Raw genomic sequence first — 24,994 nt, 5'->3', positions numbered from 1 at the left:
CTCCCATGGTGGATCTTTGGATACGCGGAGCTGCGGCGAGGCCTTGATTGGAGGATCTTAGTTGGCAGGTGGGTGTGTAGAAGGATAGTCGAGTGTTTAGGCATTCGGACCCTAGTTTGTAGAGGGCTTTGTGTGCGTGGGTGAGGAGACGGAATGTTATTCTCTTGTTGACGGGAAGCCAGTGGAGGTCTTTCAGGTGGCCGGAAATGTGATCTTGGCGAGGGATGTCCAATATGAGTCTGGCTGATGCGTTTTGGATGCGTTGGAGTTTTTTCTGTAATTTGGCTGTGGTTCCGGCGTAGAGGGTGTTTCCATAGTCCAGTCGGCTAGTGACCAGAGCGTGGGTGACAGTCTTTCTTGTCTCGGCGGGGATCCAATGGAAGATTTTTTTGAGCATACGAAGTACGTTGAAGCAGGAGGAAGAGACGGCGTTGACTTGTTTGGTCATCGAGAGTGAGGAGTCTAGGATGAAGCCAAGGTTACGTGCGTGGTCTGTGGGTATGGGTGCTGAGCCCAGATCCGAAGGCCACCATGAGTCGTCCCAGGCAGAGGGGGATGATCCTAGGATGAGCACTTCCGTTTTGTCTGAGTTAAGTTTAAGGCGGCTGTTTTTCATCCATACGGCTACTTCTTTCATGCCTTCGTGAAGATTGGTTTTGACGGTGTTGGGGTCTTTGGTGAGGGAAAGGATCAGCTGGGTGTCGTCGGCGTAGGAGATGATGTTAAGGTTGTGTTGACGTGCGATGGAAGCGAGTGGACTCATGTAAACGTTGAAGAGGGTGGGACTGAGTGATGATCCTTGTGGTACACCGCAGATGACTTCGGTGGCCTCTGATTTGAATGGGGGAAGTCCGACTCTCTGAGTTCTCCCAGCTAGGAACGAGATGATCCAGTCCAAGGCGTTTCCTTTTATGCCGATGTTGCTGAGGCGTTATATGAGGGTGCTGTGACAGACAGTGTCAAAGGCGGCGGAGAAGTCGAGTAGAATGAGGGCTACTGTTTCTCCGTTGTCCAGCAGTGTTCGGATGTCATCTGTTGCTGCGATGAGGGCGGTTTCGGTGCTGTGTTTAGCTCGAAAGCCGGACTGTGAGGGATCGAGGGAGTTGTTGGATTCGAGGAAGGCGGCGAGTTGGCAATTGACGGCTTTCTCAATGACTTTGGCCGGGAATGGGAGGAGGGATATGGGGCGGTAGTTTTTAAGTTCAGAGGGGTCTGCTGTGGGTTTCTTCAGGAGGGCGCTGACTTCGGCATGTTTCCAGCTTTCTGGGAAGGTAGCAGAGATGAAGGAGCAGTTGATGACATCACGGAGATGGGGTGCAATGATGGAGTCTGCTTTGTTGAAGATGTGGTGGGGACATGGGTCGTTTGGCGAGCCCGAGTGGATGGAATTCATTAGGCGGATGGTGTTTTCAGTGGTGACTGGGTTCCAGGCGCTGAGGTTGTTAGAGGGCGGCTTAAGTTCTGAGGGGGGTGGAGAGGGTTGTTCGTTGGAATTGTTTTCGAAGCTGTTATGTATGTCGGCAATTTTGTTGTAGAAGAAGGAGGATAACGAGTCGCAGAGGTCTTGGGAGGGAGTGATGTCGTTTGAGGCTGCGGTGGGGTTGGTGAATTCTTTGACGATGTTGAATAGTTCCTTGCTGTTATGGGCGTTGTTGTCGAGACGAATCTTGAATGCTGATTTCTTGGTGGATCGAATCAGCTGGTGGTGTTTGCGGGTGGCTGCCTTGAAGGTGGTCATGTTGTCGGTGGTTGGGTTTTTTCTCCATGTTTTCTCGAGAGTGCGGCATATCTTTTTGGATTTTTTAAGGTCCTCGTTGAACCAGGGGGCCTTTTTGCTGTCTTGTTTGGTGTGATGGTTTTTCATGGGTGCTAATTAGTCAGCGCTGTGAGTGATCCATTGTTTGAATTTGATGGCAGCTTGGTTTGGGTCCGGTGAGATGGCGGGTGGGTTTTGGTTGAGCGATGTGACGAGTAGGTCGGTGGTAATTTTGTTCCATTTTCTTCGGGGGATAGGTTGAGGGGGGTTGTGGGTCGAGGTGGTTTTGTAGCTGAAGTGAACACAACTGTGGTCAGTCCAATGGAGAGCTGTGGTGCGATCGAAGGAGATGTGTTTGCTGGAGGTGAAGATTTGGTCGAGCGTATGTCCGGCTACATGGGTGGGGGTGTCAACAAGTTGTTTGAGGCTGAGATTGGCCAGGTTGTCAAGAAGGGTGGTGGTGTTGCTGTCGTTTTTCTTTTCTAGGTGGCAGTTGAGGTCTCCTAGTAGAATGTAGTTCTCGGAGGCGAGGGCATGTGGACTGATGAAGTCAGTGATGTCTTCGCTGAATTGTTTACGGGTTCCTGGAGGCCTGTAGATGAGGGTGCCTCTGAGTGTAGTTCTAGGGTCGGTGTGGATCTGGAACTGGAGGTGTTCGGCTGTTGCAAGGTTATCGTCGGAGCTGGTCGTGATTTTGATGGTGCTCTTATGGACGATGACGATGCCTCCTCCTGTTTGGACGGTGCGGTCTTTTCGGATGATCTTGTAATTGTCCGGGATGGCTATGGCGATGTCTGGTGTTGATGATGCGTTCATCCATGTTTCAGTAAGGAAGGCGACGTCCAGTGATGTAGTGTCTAGTAGATCCCAGAGTTCGGTGGCGTGTCTGTGGACCGAGCGGGTGTTCAGCAGGATGCACTTCAGGTGGTTAGTGTAGGAGCTGTGTTTGGGGTTAGTGGATGTGGTATGGGTCTTGATGCTGGAAAATTTGCAGGAGTGGCAGGCGAAGGGACCGTGGGTGCGTCCCGGGCCAGCTTCGTAGCATTGTGGTGTGCGTCCGGGGTTAAGGGCTAGGAGGGTGGCGGCGTCAAACATTATGCGGGAGGAGTGCGGTTTGCGAGGGCCAGGGGGTCTGGCGCTGGGCGCGGTACTGGCGCGGACGGGCGTAGACGGGCTTACCTTTGGCGCACCTTCGGCGCGACCGCTGCGCGTGAACGCTGCGCGCAAAGGCATCTGTCATAAGTGGATAGTGGAGGGGAAGGGGCGAGGGATGGTCAGCTGGGAGGCGGGAGCTGGGCGGAGAGCTGGGCAGGGAAGGCACAGAAAGCAACAACAACAAGCACAAAATGGCCTCAGCCAAACGCGAAACCAGATTGGGGCACAGAGGGAAATAATGCAACTCTGATGGCAGTGGCACCGGTAAAATCAGGCAGCAATTAGATAGACAGGCAGTGCAGCAATTTTAAAATGTAAGTTACAGCGTAGATAGGCAATCAGAGCGCTACGATTCTATAATGCTCGACAGTGTTCCAGCCTCTCAGGCAATCTAGCGCTGCTGGCTACTTGCGGTTTCGAGGCAGGCAATGGCAGGCAAAAGAGCGAGGTGAGGAGGCAGTAAGTTGGTCGGGTGGCGGGCAGACCGGGGAGCAGCGTCTGGAGCGACCGTGTCTGTGAAGAACAGGACGGTCAATGGGGTCGCATATTGCATGCCTAGTGAATATTAATGAGGCACTAGCAATTTGCGACCCCATTGAGAATGGCAGGCCCTCCCAGTTATGGTGGCCTGCTGGGCTCAGCAGACCTTCATGTCTGGGACAGCTTTTAAATAAAGCAGTTTTTTTTTTAAATGCAGCCCAATTTCCGTTAAGGAAAAGGGGATGCATTAAAAAAAAAAAACAATGAAACATTTTCATGTAATTTTTTGAGGGCAGGTAGTGGCCCCTGGGACCACTGCCTGCCCCTAAAAAATATTGCCCCGTGCATTTGCAAAGGGTAAGAGGTCCCTTAAGGACCTCTTCCTATTTGCGACTGCATTACCACCCTCTTGAAGAGGGCTGTAAATTGCGAGGGTGATGCGACCGCAATTGCGGTTGGAAAACATTCATACATAGGGCTGTGAGTCGCAATTAGGAAGGGATGCCCTTGGAACGCCCCTTCTTAATTCCGAGTCGCTAAACATTATTTTCCGAGTCACAATTTTTTTGCGACTCGCAAAATAGTGTTAGTATATGGCCAAAGGGGATTTTGCATGTGCAAACGGATCGCAAACCCGTTTGCACATGCAAAATCTCGTTGTACATCTGGCCCTAAATGTTAACATTGTTTGTTGCCTCTGTTTCAATATAAAACTTCTGATATTAGGTTGTTTGGTAGCCAGCCTATAGAGGTGGGCAGCCAGCTTACATGCACAAGGGATCTAATTGGTTGGGCAGAACATTGCTCCTTGGCTACCTATGTTGTTTATATGTTATACTAAGGGCTTTATTATGGGAGGCGGGATACCAGTCATAAAAGTGACAGATGGACCTTCTGCCCCATTACAAGCACCAAAGGCTAAAACTTACTTGAAATGAAGCGAATGGATGCCTGCGCGGGAGAAGCCGGTGCAGGTAAGAGCGGAGGGGCGGGGTGGGGGAGACTCAACAGATGATGATGAGGGAAAATTAAATAAATAATTATTTCCCCTCGAAAGTCGAGTCCCCCACCCCGCCCCACTGCTCTTACCTGCAAGGGCTGCTCCTGTACCCACCACATTTGTGAGTTTCCCATCTTCTATAAAGGCACTAATTTTCCATACTCATTAATCATTATTTCTTCAACTTTTCATAAGACTTCCATCAGATCACGTAAATAAACAATGCTTTTCAAATAATATACAATGTTCTACATAAGTCAGTCACTGTATAATGTTTTCTCTAGTTCAGAGATTTAAGGCAGTACAACAATGCTAATCATTGAAATAGCTTTCAATGGGAGCTATAAATGTACACTCTGTATGTAAATAATTTGCAGCTGAGGAGTTGTTTGTCTCTTATGAGTAAGTAAATCAATACAATTGACTTCTGTGTAAATCATATTGATATTTCAATGATACAGTGGTAATTTAGAAAGCAGAATAGACAAGACAATAACAGTTGCTACAGCGTGTAAATGTAATCAACACATTTTTTGCGTTCTACTGAGTGTATAAAAGGTGTGATGAATTTACTGTGATTTAGAAACAAGCAGCAAAAATGGAGAGGGGTTCATACGCAACAATCAACAAACACAGACATTTTAAGTATTTACATATGTAATATTGCTTGCCATTTTGCAGTTTTTTTCCAAAAAACAAATGGGTTACATTTATATTATAATCAAACAACTTACAGAATATAAGGAGGATTCGATGTAGGAATTGTTCCATAAACATTGCGAAAATAGCCTTTCCATAATTAACAGCGTAAACAGTCAATTCTACAAAGTACTTTATTCGCTGACAATAAATGCGGGAGCTCAAAGTTTTTCTTAAGATCCTCTCACTGGAGCTGGGGAGGGGGGTTGCCGAATATCAAGTATGCCTTGATTCCAGCTCATGATTCCTTCTTCCACAATCTTCCACTTCTTGCCTCTATTTCGGACTCTTGCAAGTTCCCTTTTTCCTCCTTTTGCCCCTGCTTACCTAGCTTTTTCTTTCTCCTTCTTTATTCTTTATCTGTCTTATTCTCCCTTGCTCTTGGGTAAATTCTGATGATGAGAAATAAGTCCAGGTGCCCAAAATTGTGAGGCGGTGAGCACAACCCATAACCAATGGCACAGATTAAGCACATATTCTGCAATACAAATTGCTTAAAAGATTGCTTTTGATGGTTCTCATCTCAAAACAGATATGGCTGATTGTAAATGGCTTCTGCAGACATTTATGCAAACCATTAGGAGGTGTGGGATATTGAGGTGCACCTTCCAGTAAATTAAAGAAAATGTTGTAATGCTCCAGGAAGGCACAGATGGCTAGTAAATCCATTATTGCACATGTTGCCTTTTTGGTCATTGCCCATATGTTTAAGATGTTTAAAACTTAATAAAGGTAAGGTGCAAATATCTAACTGATGTGCAGCTTTTTAGGACTATTGATGAAGAGTCATAGGACTTCTCAATAACATGAGAAAGGATTGCTACACTGAATTTAAGACAGTCTCTTACCATTACGTTTCCATTTCATTTTTTAGAATTTCAAACTTAGGGCCTCATTATGATGGCTGTGGGACTGCAACTGTCATCCAGTTGGTTGCGGTCCCACCGCCATCTGACCCTGCCTCACCGCTGCCGTATTTTGATGGCGGGCAGATGGTTGGTGATCGGAGAGATCAACCGCCACGAGCCTGAAAGGCTCAAGGAGCCTGTCAGACGTTCTGAGGAAACCACAATCCGTACAATGGTGGCGTTGCCTGCTAGGCACCGCATAGTGCCTGCCACACAGTGCAGGGATATGCAAAATGTGTATTTTATGTAATGCATCTTGTATTGCAGCTCACAGCACATGCTGCAATACATAAAAAGCCCTTTGTGAATGCTTTAAAGGCGGTCACATTCTAATTCCAATGGTGGGACCGCCAACAGCAAGTTGGACGGTCCCATTCCTGATATCATGGCAGTCAGACGAAAGTCCCACTGCTATCATAATAAGGCCCTGAATTCTTACATCCAGCCCCGTAAAACATCCAAAGTGTGATAACATAAATGCAGATCATTTTTTATATGCTTTCTTTTTGTTATTGGCTTGTCGCTTTGTTTTGCACCGCTCTTGTCAGTGAGATGGGCATGCACTAAAAAAAGTGATTGAAGCAGCACAGGCCAGTGCTATGGACTAGATTTCCTCACAAAAGCCTTATCATGCTGTAGGGGTAGAATGTTGGGGTTGTGAGTTCCTACGTGGAACTTGAAATGCGGGTTGGAGTGGGGGTTCTTGGGAGGCCGGCAGTTGCTGGTGGACGGAGGAGAAATAAAGAGGCTTGAAGCTTACCACAGTCTGGAAATTCTTTCAGTGGCGATTATCTGTCCAGCAGTGCTTCTGTCTCGTTGAGCATCAGGTGACCTTGCTGGTGCTCCTGTCAGAGTTCAGACTGCCGCGCTGCCAGGTGTGTCCTTGTACCAGTGTTGACAGTGGTGTGGCAGCTCATTTGGCCTCACAGCACAACCTGAGTATTTCACCACCTGAATGTCACCTGGCTAGTATTCAAGGCCGTCAAATGTTGGACAAGCGGTCCATGTACAACTGTTCCAGGACATTGCGCACATCATTGGCAGTACTGTGCATGTCCAGAGGCCATTTTAGTGGATTGGGACACTTTGGGACATTGTGCATGTCAGTTGGGCATTACTGCGCATGTCAGGCGGCCATTTTAAAGGATTGGAAAGGTTCCCAAAAACAAGCACGATCTCCTGTAAAATCAAAATCACCATGTGTTTACTGTGTCGGCCAGCTTGGGTGAGGATTAATCACCAGTTTTCATAGTTTTTCCATCTGCTAGCATTGTTTCTTAGTGACAGGCACGCCAATAAGGAAGTACATTGTAAGTCTGTCTGTGTTACTTACCTGCATTATCCCTCGGTGACAGGCACACCATTTAGGAAGAAATTATGAATCTTCATGCACCTGAGAGAAACTTATCTGTACTACTGCTAGAGACAGCCATGCTGAAACAAAAACATTTTAAAGAAAATAAAGGGAACACTTGTTTACCATTCCTGTATAAATACACGCGGAACAGAATACACTGTGGCTACATTTTTGTAACAATTATCCCAGTAATTATCTCATGGAAGGAATTTTAGCACCCGCACCATTTCTCCAAGAACCACATACTCCCCCATTGAGTTGACAACAATAGAAAGAAACCTTTGAAGCTCACTTGGAAGCGATTGATGGTGATACTTTCACCTCCAAGAAGAATAAACCACTTTTGGTTTACTATTAAGGTACTGAAGGTCGGAACATTTTGAAAACTCTACCATTGGAAATTGTAAGTGTTTTCACATTTGGGTGGGGAAAACGGTGATTCTTCAATGGCGATTGATGAATATGCATCCATTATCAGTACCATAGACAAAGGATTTAATCCTAAAACAAATACCGTTCTTGAACGCCACAAGTTTCTTCAACATTCCCAATTTCCAGGCGAATCGATCGACAATTTTGTTGCAAGTCTCTGAACACTGTGTGCAACATGTAACTATAGGGAGTTCAAGGATGAAATCATTAGGGACCAATTAAAAAACAAGAACTGATAATAAGAAAGTTTAGGAAAGGTTCTATCAATCAAAGACCCTGATTTAGATTCAGTGTTAAAGATGGCAAGGAGTATTGAACATTCACAAATTTGCATGAAAGAAAGGACCAAACCCATGGAGGTGAAACATGTTAAAACCAGATCAAATCCTAAACAACCTAATAAAGGAACCAGTACTGTTTTTCCCTAAAATGTTGAAGGATACTCATCTAAACTCAGGAATGAGAAAGTGGAAAAGGGTGAAAACACATGTTTCCGCTGCGGTAGCAAGTCTCATCAGGGCAATGCCAGATTTTGCTAAGCATTGAGTTAAATGTGTTTCAAGTGTGGAAAAAAGCCACTTTGCACATGTGTGCAGAGCAAATATTGGTCAACATATCCACTCTCTCACAATCAGTCAAGAACATTGAGGAGGATATCTGTGACTCCGATGCTGAGGGCAACGCTGTTCTAATGTTATACTCGACAGGCCAAGTGGAGAGTCCAGTTGTAGAGATATCCTCTATGGAAGGTTCAGGGAAAAGGAAACCTCCATCTTGAATAATTTCTGTGAACAAGAGAGATCTAAAATTCATAGCAGATTCTGGTCTCCTTTCACTTTGCGACACCGAAAAAGATTTTCGTGAAATTGAGAACACCGTTGTGCATTAGAATTTTTGTGTATAGGAGCAACAGAGTGGAAGTGGTGGGGAAATTTAATGCTGATTTACAATTTGATGGTAAACATGCTGTGCAACTCATACATTGTCAAGGATGGTGCCTATTTATTAGGTTGGGATGAACAAGGTGAACTAGGGATTATTTTAGACCGCAATCATCCTGACATGGTACTCTCTAAACAAAAAAGGGATAATATGTTTAGTACCCATTCATTAACTGACTTTTCTAATTCCAGACAGGTCAACCAAATAGAAGCTCAGGAACGGGTCAAATATTACCCCAAGGTTTTTAGTGAACAGTTGGGAAACTTAAAGGTTTCCAACACCGTGTAATTTTAAAACACAACGCAAATGCTGTAGTTCACAAGGTGCGCAAGGTACCATTAAGCTTATGCGAAGAATTAAAAATGGAACTGGATAAATTATGTTCTGTTGGCATAATAGAACCCATTGAAGGATCAGAATGATTGGCACCCATTGAACTTGCACGTAAGGAAAATTAGCTGATGAGACTTTGTGTGGATCTTAGGGATCTCAATTCTAATATCTGAGTAGATCGCCAACCTTTGAACAACATAAATGAAATGTTGTCAACTTTGGGGAACGCCAAATAATTTAATTCTCTAGACATATCTTCAGTGTATCACCAGATTGAGCAAAGTAGGGACTCTAGGCACTTAATGTCATTTGTCACACCTGATGGGGTATTTCGGTATATCCGAATGGCATTCGGAGTCACATCAGCATCTGCTGCTCAATGTGCACGGAAACCCAAGAACAAAGAACAGATTCGTTAATTTCTCGGGCTGGTGGATTATTACTCCAAATTTGTTAAAAATGTTTCTGATAAGACTAGTGGGTTACACAATCTCAAATATGTAGTATGTGTGGGATGATGAATGTGATAAGGATTTTGAATCAATCAAAAAGGAAATCGTAGGTGCTGGTCCCCTCAAAATGCTTGACATCAGTGACTTATGTATCATAGCCACCAATGCCAGTAATTTCCGGCTTGGTACATTACTTTTGCACAAAAGGACCGATGGGAAAGAACAGACCATTGCATTTGCATCCAGGACACTGAAGGAACTAAAAATATTACACTAGTGGACCATACTCACCAATAGCCCATATACCTTATTCATGAATAATAAATCAGTCGGCAATGGAGAAAGTTCAATCGTTTATTCTGCAAATACGAACCCTGACAGGGGAGCCTCAGTCTACACAACCCTCGGAGGTGCGCAGAGGAGACTGACTACATACAATTGATACCAAGCATATATACGTTTCCCACACCCCACAAAGTCACCTTACTAGGAAAAATACAACTTGTCAGTGAGCCAGCAGGAAGACCCATATAAGGCACAATTGATTGCTAGTAGCTAGGCTTAAGGTATTCCGGGGGTAGGTCAGTAAAGTGCCTCCCTTTCTATCTGTAGCTCGGGGAGTGCAAGAATGGGATCTGCTAGAATGTGCGCATCCCACAAGAAGGGCAGGTGTGACCTTGGGTTTCCCTGAGCTACAAGCTAGCAAGTGGAGCAGATAGCTAAGCCAGCCATCATGGTTTTGTGCAGAAGCTTAATGATGTGGTTTCAGGGAAACAGTACTTGAAATAGAGAAACGAAACAATCATGGCTCCAGTCACGTCAATAGGTTTAAGCGGTACACAAGTGAATCATTCACAAATACAATAATACAATGATATAATGCGATGCTATCGTGCGGTTATAAGGTTATATTGTATATACTAGGCCAATATCATGTATTTATCATATTTATATCCCATCAACACTGCGAGGGGCGGAATCGTCTTACTCCATGATAGAGAATGAATCATTTGCCATATGTGTGGTGGGTGTACGTTATTTCAAAAACTTTGTCTAGGGAAAAGAGTTTGTTTTAAGAACTTATCACAAACCCTTGTTAGACCTGTTCACCACCAAGCGTGGGGGAAGAGCAACTCCACGCATCACCAAGTGGCAATATAGATTACAAGAATATCTGTACAGGTTGAAGTACGTGCCTGGTGTCCAAAACTATGTTGCTGATTCTCTTTTGAGATTGCCATTGGAAGGCAACAACAAGGATCAAGAGCATGTGGATGATCTAGAAATGGGTGTGTGGTGAATTTGATTGGTGATACCACAAAGGGAGCTTTGTCTGAGCAGGTATGGTTGGATGGAGTATCAAATGATGAAACGTTACAAGAGGTGATGAAGCTTGTGGTAAAAGATTGGCCTGTGATCAGGAATACTCCAGAAGCATTGATCTCTTTTAGGAATTTAAGGGAAGAGTTATCCATTGTGGGGAGCATTCTGTGCAGGACGGGGCAGTTGGTTGTTCCAGAGTATCTACTGGAAAGAGAACTGGTTCTAGCACATAAAGGACATCTTGGGATTCGGGCCATGAAAAGAAGATTAAGGGAAGATTTCTACTGGCATGGTGTTGACAAGTCCACCGAATGTTATATCAGAAAGTGTTATATGTGTGTCCTCAGTGTGAGCCACAAGTGCCTTGTCTGTCTCCTGTCAATCCCATTGTGATTAAAAATACACCATGGAGTAAAGTGACATTTGATGTCGCTGGTCCCTTTGGTGTTGTGGGTAGTACACCCAAGTATGCGTTGGTCATGATAGACTATATGTTGAAGTGGGCGGAGGTGAAATTTGTGGACAGTATGAACTCTGATGCTATCATTAAATTATTCTAGGAAGTATTTTTTAGGGAAGGTTTTCCAGGGGAGTGGGTAACTGACCACAGAACCCAGTTGACATCTAGGGAAATAAAAATGTTTCTTGATAATTCTTGTAGAAAGCACGTTTTAACTTCCCTGTACCACCCTCGTAGCAATGGTCTTATGGAGAGGGTAAATCGCAGCATCAAACAACAATTACAGCTTGTGCTCATCAATGGCTTAAATTGGAAAGAGGCATTAAATGAACTGTTATGGGCTATGAGAACTACTCCCCATATAAGGACAGAAATGTCTCCTTTTACTTTGTTAAAAGGGAGGATTGCGGGGTCCAGGCTGAATAAAGAATGGATGGAAAAGAAAATCATTGATGCAGCAAAAATGGCTAGCGTGGCGGATGTGAGGGCTGCTGTACAGGAGAAGTATAGTTCCACTAGTGAACGTCATTGGGTGTTGGCTGTCCAGGTTGAAGACTGGGTGAAAATTAATAGACCAGGATTTGTTCGCAAGGGTTGCTCATGATTTTCGGCACCCGTCCGAGTTGTGGAGGTGAAGGATCATGTAGTGATACTAGAAAATGGGAAGACATGAAACAAATGTTTTATCTCTGCTGTACCCGAATCTAAAGACAAGTATGTTGGAAGATGGGAGTACATGTTGATTCCACTCCAAAGGGAGTGCTGTGGGGAGAGTATCTGACAGAGTGTGGGCACGTCCTGCAAAATTCAATGATTATGAAATGTGTTGATCCATTATTCTCTAGCTCTGTACTTGCTCAGTTACTTGTTAACTGACAGCTGTTTTCTTCATTCGTATCTGTTGATGTATTGTTTTCCTTTCATTTGTTTGTTTCCTTCTCATGCATTTTGCGAATTTTGTTTAGTACAAAGGGGGATGTGTAGGTGCAGAATGTTGGGGTTGTAAGTTCCCTACATGGAACTTGGATTGGGGGTTGGAGCAGAGATTCATGTGAGACTGGCAGTTGCTGGTGGAAGGAGGAGAAACAAAGAGGCTTGAAGCGTACCTCATTCTGGACATCCTTTCACGTGCATCAGAAAACATTTGAGAGCAGGAAGTCTCCCAACTTGGCCTGAGCCAAGTTGAACTAAGCTTCAAGCCATTTTAGGGCCAAAGCCAACACTGCTGTCCTTCATGTGGGGAAAATATGCTCTTTGCACTATTGAAACTGTCACTCTCAATTCTTTTGTGAGATGTGTGGGCAGGCACAAGTAAGTGACCAATGGGTTTCAAGTACCAACTTATGTGTTTAGCATTTGTCAAATAGAACTGCATGTGTAACTAGAAAACATATTACAATTCCTTCCCCCACAGCGACTAATAGTTTCTCCAAAGGATTCACTCTCCATGCCTCCTGAATAATTTTCATATCCCATTGAAGGCTCAGCTCGCCACCCCTTACGATTAATATTGATATCCCATGCAATAGTCTGCCTTCCACCCATTAAAATGAATATTCAAATGCCACCTCTCCAGTGTCACGGTCTGGCCGAAACTTAACACTGCTATGCTGACAATCCCCTGTTGTGTAGTTCCTATACATCTATATAGGATCTGCACATTTTAGACAACATAAACCAAGGGATTATTGTCCAGACTGATTCCAGACACCCCCATAGGATATGCTAGTCTGTAGACCAGCTAGCTCACAGTGCCACTATAAACCCCCCCCCACCTTACCAAGGAGTAAATTGTTTCTGGCAACTATCGAACATGACAGGTCTGATCCCTCAAGGATCATGGAAACAGTACAGTACTTTTCACTCAGTCATTTCCTGTATAAAATACGAGTGCTGCAACAACCATTAGACAGAAACAGATATAGATGATTATCAGCACCAATAGAATAAATAAAAGGTAAAATTCTACCATAGTGCTAAAACAATGAATATATGCAAGCATTATATAAATAGCAGTTCTCCTATGATGCAAACCAGGTTTAAAATGTTACTGATATCAAATGCCTTAATAATATCTTGTACATAAAATGTTGCATGGAAAATGACTTGATGGCCCAACAGGGAAAGGAAGATGGCGGACTAGTGTCACCGCATCCTGCTGCACCGCAGACCTCCTGGCTGGCAACCCCAGCAGCTTTCATCACCACGAGCTGTAGCACAAGGCTTATGAAGTGCCCACATACCTAAACGGGTGATGCTCTAGAAGATACACTCTGCTGCTCCGCACGCGTTGTGGCGTACTCCGCAACGTCAATGCTCAGACCCGGGTGCAGTCTCTGGCAGCATTGGCGTACGTCGAGGTGGGTCTGCTGGCGGTTTTGATGGTTTCCGGCCCCTGTATCTCCTACGGATTGGGGCTCTGCTGGTCCTGCCTTCCTTCTCCAGAGGTAGAGCTAAAGAGTAGTATGGCACCGCCGAAAAACACAGTGAAAGTGGCTCGCAATACTAGGACTGTGGACTTGCAAGCCCCCCGCAAGGCAAAGAAAGTTTGACGGCGCTGAACATGAGGAATGGAGCTAAAGCTGCCCCAACACGAGCAGGCAGACCTGTACTTCGGCTTCTGCAGGAAGGTAAAGCTGCTGAATTAATTTCAGAGGGCGAGCTTTTAGTTCCAACGGCGGATGCAATAGCAATAGCATCTATACTTTGTAGTGCTGCGAAGAAAGACACATTGGAGACAACCTTTAAGCACAGACTTTCCTTTGAAGAAACTGCGAGGTGCGTAGAAGGGGAGACTGAATTAGACAATGCTGGTGAACCACCCAGAGTGCTGGATCATGTGGAGACCACTGACTTTGGGGAGTTTTCAGTCATTCAGGATGATGCTATTATAGAAGTGTCTGATGCGGTAGCGGGGGCACCAATGATCAGGGGTCAGTTCCTCTGTTGTAAAATCGGAATATGAAAATGGAAACTCTATCTTTTCGGTATATTATGCCCAACATTAACATCAATGTATACACGCTGACTTACTCGTTAAATCAAAATTCGGGATGAGATCTGCATCCGTGAATTCCAAGCGCGGCACGCCCTCCCACTTCCTGGTATGCGTGAGACGTGATGACGTCTGCCTAAATACCACTCAAAAGGATCCTGATTTAAAGGAACCTGCCCTAAAAAGAGTACGTATGCTTGTACATTCCAAGGGATGTTTAAACACCACACAGCATGAAGCTGCGTCATAGAAAATTGGAAGCGTGATGACGTATCTAATTGAGTCGACGGGGAAGTCTCAATAAAGTTACTCAAAATTGCATTAAAAACAAAAACGGGAATTTAAGATTTACCATATGCATGATTGGATGTAATTAGTGTGCATTACGTGTGTATAAATGCCCGGAAAAAGTAGTAATCACAATCTCTCGTGTATGATGTTAACAAATAAATATGTGTTCATGCAAACCAAGAGGAATAGCTCCCATGTTAAAAGCAACTACCCTACATTAATATAAAACTCTGAAAAAACCTGATGTTCATGTAAAAAAACTCGATATAACATGTCTATGCATGCCCCGTGATTGCACATTAACAACCTTACCACATGATTCATAACTGTCATTGTAGTTACATTCTTAATATTATATGAAAAAAGCCTTAAAACAACATTAAAGAAAACATGACAACTCAATGCGATCATTCATTTCATTAGGATGCATGAAGTTCAATTTCTTTATCTAAAAGAATTCAGATCTACGCAATTGTTTATGTGGGTCCATATCTGCTCGAATCTTTAAAACTTCCAAAATCGTGAATCTTAATTATGAAATATTGTGACCAGCTTCCAGCCAATGCATTGCTACAGTTGATTTTGCATTCTTTAGTCGAATGCTACTTTTATGTTTAGTGATCCTCACTTTAATTTTTGGTTCTGGAATACCCACATATGTTTTCCCGCAAGGGCATTTTATTACGTAAACTACATTCATAGTGTCACATGTACTTGAATGTTGAAGTGCAATATTTGTGCCTTGTGATGGATGTGTAAATTGATCTCCTACGATGACATTATTGTAGTGTATGCAATTTGCACATTTTTGCATGCCTTTAAAGGTTTTCTTTTCATTATCTAGTTTTTTGTTAGATAATAACTCTTTTAAATTGCAGATTCGTTGAAAAGCAAAAAATACTTTCTTTTCAGATATACATAGTAAATCAGGTTCTGTTTTTATCACCATCCAGTGTTTTTTGATGATGTTTTTTATTTTCATAGCCTGAGTAGAGAATTTTAATACACATACAGTTGGTGTCTCTTTCTTTGATTCATTTGGTGTCAACAATGTCTGTCTGTCAATGGTGTTAACTCGGTTCATGGATTCCTCAATCAGAGTCTTAGGGTATCTTTTTTTCAAATACCTTATAGCATATTGTTTCATGGTTTCATCAGCTTCTTGAGGATTACTTGTTATTATCTTTAGTCTGATGAATTGTGAGAATGGAAGATGCTTTTTTAATGATTCCTGATGAAAACTTTTATAATGCAAACAATTATTGCGATCGGTTATTTTGGTGTGTACATTGGTCTTAATCTCATTCTCATCAATCTGTACCAAACCATCTAAAAAGTCAATGTTATCTTTTTCAATTTGGTATGTGAATTTGATCTGCTCATGACATCTATTAAGTCTCTCTATGGTTTGTTGTAGTTATTTCAAATTTCCCTTCCAAATGATAAAATTGCCATCTATATATCTCTTAAAATTGACACTAGGTAACCAGGTCTTTAAACGGGCGCTCAACTCTGAATCTGGGTTAGTGTAACTAATTACAATATGTATTCAGTGGTGCTCATAGGGGAAGAAAGGTTGGTTACCTCCACAACCATACCTTTACCCTCAAACCAGGATAAGAAAACAAATAAAAGATGTCCTCCCCGAGCACTCTAACAAATATCAACTACCATTACATCAGTTCATGAATTAGTGTATTATCCACAAAATTCAAGTTTCAATGTCCATAAATATATTCAATTTCCTTTAAATCAGGTGTTCTTCTTTTGGTACAGCAAATTGTTCATATCCAAGTATCCAAAACATTCAATTTGGTAATTCTTCAGTGTATAGGTGCGGATGGCGGGCGGATTGCCCCCGCCAGGCTGGCGGGGGCAATTCGCCCGCCATCCTAATGGGCCCCTTAGTCTCCATACGTTGTTATTCAAATTTCAGCCCTGAAGAAGTCAAAAATGCTTTACTTTGCATGACGAAACACGTGTTGGTTGCTTTGAATTTAATACACTGAAGAATTACTAAATTGAATGTTTTGAATACTTGAAAATGGACAATTTGCTGTACCAAGGGAAGAACAACTGATTTAAAGGAAATTGAATACATTTATGGACATTGAAACTTGAATTTTGTGGATAATACACTTTTTCATGAACTGATGTAATGGTAGTTGACGTTTGTTAGAGTGCTTGGGGAGGACATATTTATCTCTTAAAAGTGACTAGATTCTCACTCCATGTAGGATCTTTTAAAATGTAATCATTCTCAAATTTGGACATGAACATATTCGCATATGAAGGGTACTCCAGCAAAACCCGTTGATGTTCCATTACATTGAGAATAGAATACTTCATGCCACTGATAATAACTATGGTATATCGCAAAATGCATTAATTCCTATAAAAATATTTTATTGGCTCCTTCACAATCATTGTTTAAGAGAAACCATTCAATTGCTTCCAGTCCTTCATTGTGTGGGATGGGAGTATATAGGGCGGTAACATCTACTGCACACAGCCACCATGTTGTCATGTCTTGTTGTGGTATAGATCTCAAGGTATTAAAAATGACGTAGTGTCCTTGATGTAAGTGTCTCATTTCTGTACTATCGGTTTAAAAAAATAATCCAAATATTGACCTATCGGTTCTGATATTGATCAGCAGGCAGACACAATCAGTCAAAATGGCGGTTGTTTAAGGTTTTCATGTACCTTCGGTAACATGTAGAATTGTGGACAGCGAGGATTTTCACTGTCTAAAAACTGATACATTTTCTCAGTGATCCATTTCATGTTGAGGGCTTTATCCAAAATTTGTCTTAATGTCTTTTGAGAATCAAAAGTTGGATTCTTATCTAGTTGCAAAGACACATTTTTGTCTTGTACATGTGCTTCCACACTGGTCTCATAAAACTCAGAGTTCATGACTACTAACGCTCCTCCCTTATCTGCTTTTTTAATTGTTATGCGTTGATCTTCAACTAAACTTTGTAGAGCGCTCTATTCCTTTTTGGAAATGTTTCAATTTGTGGAGTTAGTGAATTTGATTTTGTTTACTTCTAGTTTAACTAGACGTTCAAAAGCGTCAATGGTTTTATGAGAAATTGGGGAACAAAACAAACTTTTTGCTTTGAACTCTTTATATTCAGAATGACAGAGGCAAGATGGCAATCGCAGCAGCAATTGTGTGAGCGGGCTTGACACTCCTCGGTGCTAGCCTCGCCCGTCCTACCTTCCGATGGTGATGAACGCAGCGTGAAACTCAGCGCTGAACTTTAGGGCATGCTATGGCTATTTAGTTTTCTGCTTCCTGAGAGGTTATCATTGTCTTTGCGCGCTATCCATCAAGTGTGCCGGGGACTGTTCAGATACCGGTGGAGCTTGGGTGCGTTCAGAATCGGGCGGCGCAAGACTCCAGCCCCGGCTCAGGCAGTACAGCTGGTGCAAGCTGAGGATTTACTGGAAACCCAGGACCGGAGCACTTGCATCCATCGAGTAATGGCTCCCAAGAACGCCACAAAAGGCTCCAAGACTCGGGCAGCAGCTTCAGCGGTCTCGATACCCCCCCACCCCCCCCCCAGGTAACGGACGGGGCAACAGTGTCAGTACTCGACAGGAGCAGGGAAACCCTAATTCTTCTCCTGTGGCATTGCAGAGCAAATATATCTCCGGAAAGCCATTAAAAGTCCCAGGAATATTTCAAAAGGCACAGGGAAAAGGTAAGAGCCCCAACACTTTTTCACCAGGGGCCGTAACGAAACCTCAGCTAAGCAATAAAGTTACAATGCCAGCTAATCCCACTGATGTGCCTATTTTGAAGCAAAAGTCCTCTGTACCTCTGACACACCAAGGGGCAGTGGGGGTAACAGTGAATGGGGAAATCAGCTCCTCTCTTGGTGCAGTGCACAGTAACACATCCACATAATTAGTTATACCCCAAAATGAAATATCCCTTGGTGCGTGTAATATCACGCAATCTCAGCAACCGGTACCTATCATAGCTGTACTACCATCTGGAGATGTGGGTAGCGATGATTTACCTGTGGCATTACAAGATATTGGTTTCAGCATGGTGAATGGGGATAAAGAGTTAATAAAAGATTTGGACTCTGGGGATTCTGGTGGCAAATTCTATTCTATGTCAGAGCCATTTAACTCTTCCAAAAATGAGAATGTCGGAGGAGATTGGGCAGATGGAAGAAGCGAGGCTAGCTTTGCTTCGCAGGCTGAAGAGGATGAAGAAGACTTGGATGCTTCCGTAGCTAAAGAAACTGTAAGGAAAATAAGAGATCCTTCCAATTTGGCCTCTAAGGAAATACCTACCAAGACTGGGTCATTGGCGTGGGTCTATTCATTTTCACCACAACTTGGGGAGACCAATGGAGGCTCAGGTGGCTGGTTAGGTGGTAGTAGTACTGACACATCTCGAATGCTTAATTGCACTGGTGTGCCGGGAGAAAGCGAGATTACCCTGAGTACTATCTACCAAGCTATTATGACCCATCGGGAGGAGACTAAAGCAGAAGGACTGCGTACACAGGGCGCGGTCCGCAAACTTCAAAACACCGCGCGTCGTGTAATAAAATCTTGTACAGAAATGTCTACATGGATTGGGTAAGCGGAGACGTGAATCTCCATAATTGAGGACGAGATAGTGCTGCAGAAAACGAGTATAACGTCCCTACAGGCTATGAAGGATGATATTAATTGGAAACGTATTGATTTAGAGTATCGCGCGAGAAGGAATACCCTACGTATATTAGGGATTCCTGATGGAAAGGAAGGCAAAGATTTACAACAGTTTGTCATTAATATATTTATAGAGGCCTTCCCTGACTTGAGTCAATGGAAATGGGACTTGGAACTGCAGTGTGTTCACCAATTTCCCTTTCATTTGCGGGGAGGTACAGGGGGTCCTGATGCAAAGCCTAGGGCTATCTTGATTTGTTTAAACAACTTTTTTCTTAGAGAATCTCTGTATGATTTAGCAAGGCCTGATCGTAAAAGAAGTGGGATGGGTTGTGAATTCTTTGTTCGCACTGATTATTGCCAGGCTACGGTCCAACCGAGATGGCATCTTCGCCAACTGATCCTTCTCTTCCAAGCTAAGGGTGCACAGGTATTCCTCCTATTCTAAATGAAAATTATCCATAAAGATAAAACGCATTTTTTTGTCTCTGAGATTGCTACAAAAGAGTTTCTAAATACTATTTAGTATTTGCTAACGATGCTTTTTGGCTCAGAAGGTGGTTTGTTTCCTACTTTCGCTGTATTCTCTATTTTCTTTTTTCTTTTGCCTTTTTCACAGTCTGGAGGAGGCCGGGGAAGTGTCCATTAACCTTCTCTCTCCATCACTAAGGGGACTATTTAGTCCTTATGCCTCTTTTGGGTGGGGGGTTTGGTGGGGGGATGGTTCCTGGGTGGTAGGGGTGGCAGGGGTGGTTGGGGTTATGGGATAAGGATAAGTACAATATGTGCAGGATTTGTGTATGGTAACAAGGTTATGGTGATTACATTTTGCATTCAAGTGTTGAATGCTATTCTAAGATGTGGGTAGAAAGCAATTTAAGGGCGACTTGTTCTGTTTTGTCTAATGTTCTATTATGACGGTTAAATTTCAATTTGCTCATGGAATGTTTGTGGTCTCAATGATAGAAAGAAAAGGGGGATTATGGCACAAATTTTAACCACAATGCGGGTGGATTTGCTTTGTATACAGGAGACCCATATCACATGGAACAACCGGAGATATTTGGTTGACTTAGGTATGGAGCTACTTGGCTGTACTCGGCAGAGCTCGACCACGAGAGGGGTTTTGATCCTGAAAAAATTGGTTGAGGGACTTGCAAGCGGGTGAAAGAAGATGTTTGGGGTAGGTGGGATATTATCGAACTCTGGGTTTGGAGTGCACCAATGACGATATGTTCAATTTATGGTCCCAATCTGGATGATCCAGTGATGTTGCATTTTCTCAGTATCGAGTTAGCGGCATGGCCAGCCCCGCTACTCATGTGTGGGGATTATAACCTCCAATTTGAAGGTAACTTTGACATAACAAGTGATCAACCATATGTTGGGAAGAAGACTAAAGTGTTCAAGGCTACTAGAGGGGTTATTAAAGAATTTGGGTTGGTGGATGCATGGTATGTTAAGGGCAATGGGGCTATGGGTGAAACCTTCTACTCTGTACCCCATAGAAAGCACCTATGTTTAGATTACTTCTTTTTAACATCAGAGAAAGCAAGAGATACTAAGTTCCACATCTTGCCTATAATTATATCAGACCACAATCCAATTGTGTTGGATTTGGATTCGAATTGTAGCATTAGAGGTGCACCAAGAGCTTGGACTATTGACCGGAAACTTTTGTTGGATCCTGTATATTGTGAACGAATGAGTAAATGGATCACTGAATTTTTTTTAATTAATCAGGGTTCCACCTCATACTCTATTGTTTGGGACGCATTTCAGGCCGGGGTTCGTGGAGAGACCCTAAGCTATTCTATTGATAAACAGAGGAAGGTTTGTGATGAAATTTGGCTGGGGATGAATAACTTAAGGGTATTAGAAATCAAACTTATCAGGGTGGTAACTAGAGGTCATAATATGGAACACATTTTAGGTGAGCGCAAAGAGGAATTGCGCCGACGTCCTGGTGCAAAACTACTATTATTGTTGTTTCGAAAAAGGATAAACCTGAACTGCTGCCTACTTCGTACAAACTCTTTTCATTAATCAACTCCGATAGCAAAGTTTATTCTAAGATTATAGCTGTACAGTTAGCTGGTGTTATTTCGGGGTTGGTCTCTAATTTCCAACCTGGGTTTATCCTTGGCAGGGATATGGCGGATCACGTGAGTCGTGTGATTTCCTTTTTGGATTGGGCACAAGCAAACAAGACTACATTACGGGTAATCCTGTTGGATGCCGAGAAGGCATTCAAAAGGGTTTCCTCTTCCTATATGTGGGAGGGGTTAAGTTTGAAGGGGTTTGGTCCTAAGTTTCGGCAAGCAATTCGGACATTATACATCTGTCCGGAAGCAAATATCCGAATCTCCGGTCAAGAGTCTGGTTCATTTAAGATAGGTAGATGCGCACAGCAAGGTTGCCCCTGCTCTCATTTTTTATTTGCCTTATATATTGATTTCTTTCTGAATAAATTGAATCAACGTACAGGTATAAAGCCAGTTCAATTGCGGCTCATGAATTATAGAGCATTGGCATATGCCAATGATATTGTTGTTGTCACAAGAGACATCGTTTCAGCATTACCCGCAATTAATTTATTGGCAAGTCAGTTTGGGAGCTTCTCTGGCTATAAATTAAATATCTCCAAAACTCAAGTTCTTTATGTAGGTGCTGATGCCCTGGCTGAAGTGCCCATTGTACCAGAAGTTACATATTTAGGAATCAAAATCTCAACGCCAGTGGGGAATATTCCAGAATTAAACATTAATCCAGGGCTGGCGAAAGTAAACTCTACATTGGAGCGGTTGGATCACCTACACTTATCTCTTAATGGGAGATCAAATGTATTAAAAATGTGTTTTTTGCCAAAGTTTTTATATATGTTTAGAACAATTCCGATAGAATTCCCTGTGTCGTATTTTAAGTGGTTGGAAAGGATCTGTTCTAGATTCCTATGGGGGTACAGCCGACAGAGAAGGGCTTATGACAAAATGGTACTGCCTAAGGATCTTGGGGGTTGCGGCATCCTACACCATATGTAATATTATTGGGCTGCAATGATGCAGTATATTAGTCCATTGGTATTTGGAGATCGGGCAGAAATTCTGCCTTGTCATAGTCCATCAATATATGAATTTGGGTTGGGTGATGAGACTAACGAATGTCTAGTTAAGATTTTACAACCAAGCTATTTTAAGAAAACTAAATTCAAGGTTCTTAGCGCAGCTTATTCTGTTTGGAGGAAAGTTAAACGTAAATTAGGTATCACTAAGCTTAATGCTTATACTCTATTTTCTGCTCCTGTGCTCCTCCCAATAATGTTTCGGGACCAAGCGGTCCAAAGATGGGGTTTAAAGAGAATATATCTGTTAGGTGACTTATGTACAGATGACCAACTTATGTCATTTGCAGACCTGCTATTGAAATATGGTTTAGTTAAACTGGATTTTTGCAAATTCCTTCAAATCAGAAGCCTCTTAACTAAGCAAGGGTTTGGATTGGAACATCAGCTTCCCAAGATTGTGTTTATTGAAAAAATGAAGAAAAAAACATATAGGTCAATATTATACTCATATGCTAGAGACATTCCCTAATGATTTAGATCTATGTCAAGGGAAGTGGGGAAGAAAATTAGGGGTTGAGGAGGTTAACATCAGTGATTCTTTAGGGCTTGCTAACCAAGTCTTGATGACCGGGAGGATGCGCTCCCAACATTATATGGCCCTTTTTATTTTGTATTATACCCCAAGCAAGATCTCTAAATGGGGGACGTCCGTAGGTTTCAACTGCAATAGATTTGGCCTTTTTCCAGCTGACTCAGTCCATATGTTTTTTTTTTGTCCTAAGCTTGGGGAATTTATTAGGGAAATTGAGCAGTTTCTTGGTATAATAATGGGAACCTCTGTATGCATAACGGGGGAACTAATGTTGATCGGTGTAGGGTCCGACATTGTGGCACATACAAGATCACGAGCCAGCACATCTTCTTTGTTTATCTGTATGGCAGTGCTAGCAGCCACAGCCGGTAGTGGGAGTACCGGCCAGGCGGTGATGTGGAGAGGGGGTGGGGCAGGGTGTGGGCTAGTAATGTATGGAATCCAGACCTTAACAGGTAAGTAAACATAAAAATAAAACAAATTTTGTTGCGTGCACTGCATCACCAAAACCAATGCAGTGCGCGCAACGAAATGTGTTTTATTTATTTTTATGTTTACTTACCTGTTAAGGTCCGGATTCCATACAGTCAGTCAGTCAGAATATCTTTATTCGACTTATTCAAAGTCATACAAAGAAGCAAAAGCAATAAAACATGACGTAAAAAGCATAATTAAATTTCCTAACATCTAAAAAGCATCATACTCGATGTACATTATAAATACTATTTACACAATTTAAAAAGATACATTTATATATAAGACGATACACATAATCTCATTACGATAAATAATCTTTTAGGGCGGAGATTGGCCAACAGCTTACGCCCTCGCAGCGGCGACTAAAAAATTTGCAAGACTAAACGCTGTGCGTGGGTTTGTCATAAGCTGTAAATGGAGCAGCGCGGGGCGCACCTGTGTGAACCCTGCTTCTTTAAGTATGGGGAGCAAATATTTTTTCCTCTGCTCATGGTATAAACTACAAAACATGACAAAATGCATTGTGTCCTGCACAGAGAAATGGTCGCAACTGCAGGGGGCGGCTAATTCTGGCTTCTGCCATCCCTTAAAAGAGCCTAGGTGAAAATGAATAAGATTAAACCTAAGTTTCGTTAATAAAAACCTATGGTAAGGGATTGTTACAAAGCGGAGATAAGGTGCCAAATAAGGATCGCTAACCAATAGATAGTGAGCCCTAACTGCTGGTTTCTGCAGCTCAACTACCTCGCGGCATGCTTCCTTCCTTTCTTTGAAGGCCTTTTTTATATAAGCTATATCCAGAGCCCTAATTTTCTCTGGACAGCGGAAAAGTTCTGGGCGACCCAATTCTTTAAAAGATTTACTTAGGTAGGCCAGCCATGGGATTTTACTATAGTTATCCAATGATTGGATGTCCCTCAAAATTTTGTGATTCAGTGGAAGTTCGGCGTTTAACCACATTTTCAACCACAAGATCAAGGGTGCTACGCTTAATAAATCCGACAGATATGGCAAGCCCACCTCCTTGTGGATGGAATAGGTTGGGGTTGACTGGGGCACAGAAAGGAGAGATCTTATGAATCTGTTTTCTGCTCTCTGAATGGGGTCAAGGTTTACATACCCCCACAGAGGAGATCCATATGAGGCAATGGCAACAGGTTTACTCTTATATATCTTCAACATCGCTTCCATGGGCCTGGCACCCAGCTTGCCAGCAAAACCCAAGAGTGCAGAAGCAGATCTAGTAACTGCCAGCCTCTTTGCGCTTATCTGTGGACCCCAGGTGCCTTTTTGATCAAACAGCACTCCCAGATAAGGAAATGTGGTTACCTCGGAAACAGGGATCCCACTACAAAAGAATGATTTATGTCTTCTCTTCATGCACTCTCGGCCCATAACCATTGTGTGGGATTTGGACGCGTTGACCTTAAGGTCCAGGTTTTCCATAAAGGAACCAAAGGAATTAAGAAGAACCTGCAGGCCAACACCCGTGCGGGCGATCAACACGGCGTCGGCCGCGTACAGGAGTGCCGGAATATGGGCATCCCCTGCACGTGGGACGTCCGTGCCCAGGCCTCGCAGGTGCGCCCCCAGGC

This window comes from Lissotriton helveticus, chromosome 1_1 (genome assembly GCF_964261635.1).
Source record: "Lissotriton helveticus chromosome 1_1, aLisHel1.1, whole genome shotgun sequence".
In the NCBI taxonomy this organism is placed as follows: domain Eukaryota; kingdom Metazoa; phylum Chordata; class Amphibia; order Caudata; family Salamandridae; genus Lissotriton; species Lissotriton helveticus.
Note: the sequence above shows the minus strand (reverse complement) of the source record.